Source organism: Neodiprion lecontei, chromosome 4, assembly GCF_021901455.1.
Source record: "Neodiprion lecontei isolate iyNeoLeco1 chromosome 4, iyNeoLeco1.1, whole genome shotgun sequence".
In the NCBI taxonomy this organism is placed as follows: Eukaryota; Metazoa; Arthropoda; class Insecta; order Hymenoptera; family Diprionidae; genus Neodiprion; species Neodiprion lecontei.
This window is the reverse complement of record NC_060263.1, coordinates 36,441,148-36,447,034: the sequence shown is the minus strand read 5'-3', so window position 1 is coordinate 36,447,034 and position 5,887 is coordinate 36,441,148.

The window sequence follows — 5,887 nt, the reverse complement described above, 5'->3', positions numbered from 1 at the left end:
ATGACGGAGCCAGAGAGCCTCGGGTTGGCATGCAGTCGATCTGGTGGGAGCAGCCGAGACAGGTGCGACCCTAGCTTATCTGAAGCCACGCGTTGTTTTTCACATGGAGAAAAGCAGCCGGGCAGAGGCAGTCTTTCAGAGAAACTGCCAAAATTTTTCCCACCACAGGAGGCACGCACTCAGCTTTCTTGTATTTTAACCATGTCTCTGATTCCTTCCTCGATACACTGAGAGAAATTTCAATTTCCGTTTACCGCTCGGTTCTCAACTATTTTCACTTTTTACCACAATCGAAAAATATTGTTCTGGATAGAAAATGAAAATCAGTTTTCTAGCTGTTTAAGGGGCCATCCATAAATTACGTCACACGAATTTTAGAACTTTTGAGCCCCTCCCCCCTGACGTTACGTCACAAATTTTTCAAACTTATGCATGTATTTAAAAACAATCAAAAGAAAACAGTTATTTTCATTTTTTTCTTATTTTTATTAAATAATCTTTATATATAAATTTCGTGTTTTAGTATTTTAAATTTTAACATGTGACGTCACAAAGCTTTTGACCCCCCCTGCCCCTTGTCACACTATGTCACATTATGGTGATACCCTCCCCCCCCCCCCCCCCATTAACGTGTGACGTAATTTATGGATGGCCCCTTACCGGAAAGTTTAGTATCCGTTACTATTCTTTCTCATTACGATCACTGTTGCTATATTTTCCTGTAATTGTTGCGAAAATTTAATTCTTGTGCAACGATAAATTGACGTTAAAGCCTTGTTTGACTAAAAAAGTAGAGTAAACCGCAGATATTGATTTTGCGTTGCGATTACCAAAAAAGGATCCACAATAGCGCAAAATGGTTACGCGTACCTCGTTTTTCGTAATTCCAACAATATTTAAACAGTTTTTTCAACGATACCTGTATTACTGAATTTTTCTAGTTACTATAAGAAGTGAAATTTTTGCTCAGTGTACAATTGTTCAGCATTTTGAGAATTCTTATTTTCTACTTCGCCAGACTTTGCGAAAAACGAAATTAAGCAGCTTGTCCGAGACCGTGATTCGCTGGATAGTCAATTTCATACCGAGAATAACAAATACATGGCGTACTATTGTTGTTCGGTTGTTGTTCCAACTGATAGATGAAAGCGAAATATCGAGCTTTGATCCATTGGTTATTCACCTAAAACAAATGCTCTTGTAATTACAGTAGACCAAATACTCGCATTATCCAAACGCTAAGGTATTTGTCTCGAGACAACAATGACAGTGGAAATTCTCTACTGATATAACGGAATAGTCTGAAACATTTCGCACACCTGTAATATTACATTTATATTGGCAAGGGAATAAACATGCGGCTAAACGCATTTTTAGCTCCGTATTTGATATTGTCTACGAAAGGAATTTATCCTCATACATAAAACAGATTTTATAAATATTGTTCTTTGAGTATCTGCATGCCCAATACCAAGTCCCTAATTTATTCCTATATTACAGTTATAGGAACCCAAAAAAAAAAAAAAAAATTGGAGAAAAAAAGGCGCTGCAATTTTATTTTCGTGTATATATAATCAGCATAAAAATGATAATTTACCCAAAACCATTTATAAATAGAGTCGCTGACCCTCGATTTGATCCTGTGATATAAAACGCGACGTAATGCATACGGTTGGAATTTGTGTAACCTGTTCGAAGTAATTGAATTAATTCGAATGCTATCCGCCGCGATAAAGTGCGTCAATTCCAACGTGTTTCTGAATTTTTATACTGTTTTTTGCTCTTCTTCTTTGGCTCTGATACTTATTTTCTCTAAAGTTTTTATAAGCGTACCGTTCTATGGAATCTGTACACTTGAAAATGTACTCGCCACAATTAAATTATTACGACGACGGAATGGCAAAATTACATAACGCAGGTATATTTTATATATATATATATATATATATATATATATATATATACACACGCACTATACATTACTATAAATGTTCTAATACAAGTTTACGACATCCTGTTACGTATCCGTTTTCCAAGCCAGACCGATGACGTATAGGTACATACCTGTCTGCAGGATTACACATAATTTCGAAGGACAATTCAACGAACGGAATGAAAACGTCGAAGAGACCTGCTAGACGGACAAATATTTGCGAATCTTTTGTCGATTTTTCGATTACACCGAGTCATCCTGACAATCGATTAAAATCATGGTGAAAAATCACCGGAGATATGTATTTTTCTATGAGAGTTGTACTCCAGAGTTAATGCCCGTAAAATTTCTGCAGATTCTCTCGGATATTTTTTCTTGCCGATTGATTTTTGCGAAAAAATAGCACAGAGTAACACGCAATAATGTTAAGGCTTGACGAAGACGCACGGTACAAATAATTGCGTGCTTTGTTTGTTCCGCGAACAGCAAAGTTATACATATGAAAAAAGAGAATTAATTATTTGCAGTTTTTTACCATAACCGAAAAACATATACTTAGTTCGATCTGGATAAAAAATGAAAATGAGTTTTCTGACCGTGAGCAGAAAATTAAGTATAATTTGCCAACATTATTTTTTATTATAGTCACCAATTACGCTATGTTTTCGTTCCACTATTGCGATAATTTGATATTGGTGCAACGATGAATTGATATCAAGTCGTTGTGTTAAACTAAAAAATTGCGGCAGGCTTGAAACTAAACAAACAGCTCTAATGTTGCAATAATAATAAGAAAACATAGTATCGACAACACTGAATAGACCTTTACGCGAATTTGTTTTTGGAAAATCCCATCAGTGTTGAAACCGTTCTTATAACTTATATATCAGTTTCGCATAAAAAAAAAAAGACAATTTTTTTTCAACCGTTCGGAATGAAACGTTTTTCATCAACACCTGCACACGACTACAGTGTCAAAACGTTCCGCATAATAACAGTAATCGATATTCCGGAGACGCCTCGCGTTCCCCGGAAAATCTCGGTCGAAGTGGGGGGGGGAGGGGGTCAAACTCGTCGCGGGAAAACCCCGAAGCGAATTTTAGGTCGATTGCGAGAGTTTCCGTACCCGGGAAAGAGGCGTCTTCGACGACCTTCCGAGCCAGCGACGCCCTCGCCCGTAAAGAGATACGCTACTGGGAACCGTTTAGGCCATGGCTAGACGTCGAGCTCCCGTCCGGCGTCCTGTAAGGAGGAGGAGAAGGAGGAGGAGGAGGTGGAGGAGGAGGGAGGCTTCGCCGTCGTCGCCGTCGCCGCGTTCTCCACGCTGTGTGACACGTGCGCGTGACGTCACGGGGCCTGTCACGCGAGCACCGTGTGCCCTCGGTCACGTGTTCCGTCACGCGCTCTCCTCGCTCCGGCCTGTTTGCTACACTTCTTTCTGAAAAAGAGCTACGGCCTAAGCGCACGTTCGGATAATACCTGTGACGCCTAGGATACCTAGGTATGCGCTGTGCGTAGAACGTCCGATACTCGGTGTCCGGAGTCGTTTTACGCTCATGCAGGCTATCCGGGGTTCGAACATGATCGTGCATCCTCGATGGAAAAACTGCTCGGCCTACGATCCAATTGGAACATGTTCCCGTGACGTCAGAGACTGCTTTTCGACGCCATTTTATCACCACATAACCTAAGTTTTTCATTTTAACGAAGGCGATGAAGGCAAATCGTCATTCTTGGGGCTTCAAATTACTCGTGTCACGTAAATTGATTGAACATCAATCAGTAATACATACCTGTTGTACTATCCACGCGGGGAAAAACGTGGTTAACGGCCTGGTTGCATTAGTTCGATTTTTTTCCACCAGATGAGGCATTTCAAAGTGAGAATCCCAATAATATAGCTGTAACAAAACGCAGCTTAGAAAGCAGACGAGGATGTTAAGCCCTGTACTCTACGACTTGGAGGTTGATTGGTTTCGACTTGGAGGTCGTCCGCGGAATCAGATTTATCAACACGCAGGCACGCTGCTATCGGAGTTTTGATCTTGACTTTTGATAATATCGCAGATACCGTAAGACGGAAGGCGATGGTAGTTCCGATTCTCGAAAACTCCCCTGCGAACAGAAGTCCTCCTGTCCTAGCTGCGGCATGATTTTTCCTTGGTTTTGTATGCGCTTACGGCGTGGCTGATTGCATCAAAAATTAGCCGCGAGCTTCCTCTCCAATTACCAGAGCAATAACTAATATCATGATTTCCAGTAAAAAATCCGTAACAAATTCAATGACATTTCCAGGATATTATCAGGTTATTCAAGGACATCAAAAATAGAACATTTTCAGGACGCAAGAAAATTTCAAGGATAATTTCCAGGACCATTCGACACCGTAAATATCCTCCCGGTATTCCACTCCCACCCGGTGTGCATCACTTAATGCACCTCACCGGCGGCGATGCGAGGTAAATAGCGACGGACACGTGTCAGGTGTGTATATACTCGTCGAGCTCACGGACAGAAGGATACGAAGATGCGTGTGAGTGAGAGAGGTTGGTACCATTCCGAAGCGCAGGTTCGAACCAGTTCGAAGTGCAGGTGCTTCGATCCTCTCGGTTATTGCGGTGGTATGGGAGTAAAAACCGTTGCACGCCGTTGCATTGGTACTGGTACTTATTTTCCTCGTAGCAACATGTCGCGTCGTTGAGGCGAAGACAGATATAGATACGTTATGTTTGCCCAAGATTCTCTCGAGCGTATGATACGGGGAATTATCCTGAACTTAGCAGCTAAGCGTGAACGGGACGATTATTCTACTGTAATAACCGACTACTTAATAACGTGGGCGAGAACTTCGCTCTGGAATTGCGTCATCTCGAAGGTCACCAATCCGTGCAGTTTAGAGAAATCTCGGTACTAACTGAAACGAGAGATAAATTTTTTTTGTACGCTTGCACAAGTTTCTTTTACAATATAATACGACAATATCGTTAAAACAAATTCCTCTGTGGCAATGATGCGACACGTGTGACCGTATTGATGAACTAGAACTCTAACGGCTTGCAAAAATCTCGTGCAAGCTTCAAAATTACCCCACATTTACAAGTACCAATTAAGTGCAGTTGTTTAAGTTTATTTAAGATTCTCAAGTAGCTCGAGTGAACTTCTGCACATGAAAATATGTTTTTCCGCCATCGATTTACCCTGAAATACAACCCTTCCAAAATTGCTTTTTAACAATGTCCAACTTTCTGCAACAATTACGTTGTGTTCCGCGAAAAAATCGGTCATCGTGTACGTCTTTGTAGATTATTCTTCAATGCTTTCCTTGACGTCTAGATCCTGAACAGTGGCATGACCGCGATGGCAGAAAGGCCATCGTTACATGTGCGTAATATCAAAAGGCCGAACGTTAAACAGACACTGACAAATCGGTTATAAATAAGCGCTGCAGCAGCGTTTAGTCGCAACCATCATGAATGATTCACCTATTTCGCGGCCAAAATTCTCCACTGTCCCGATCGTCTCAGAACCTAAAGATCTTCAGGGGAACCCCCGGACATCCGGAATGTGTCATGACCAGACCGTTCTGAAAACGAAACTTGCGATCGATGCTGAACAAATATATCTATGCACAAGTGCTTCGTGCCACGCACGCACTGTTTAGACGAAGTCAAAGCTTTCCAGCACAAAACAAGTAAGCAAGTGAATTTGGTGAAGAGGAAAGACTCGAGTATCTCGTGTACGTATTCGGTCAACACAGCACGATCCGAATAATTGAGTCAAGCAATGCAGCCTTCGATGTCCAGCGTGTTGCGCAACGTTGTTATTCGTCGTAATCGTCGCTTTCACTCTGGACAAATATTCTGTTCGTGGTGAAAATAATCTCTACGCTAAACTACGATAAAATTCAGTTGGTTAAAGATTGTAGGAAGTATTAGAAAATCGTAGGAAATCGTC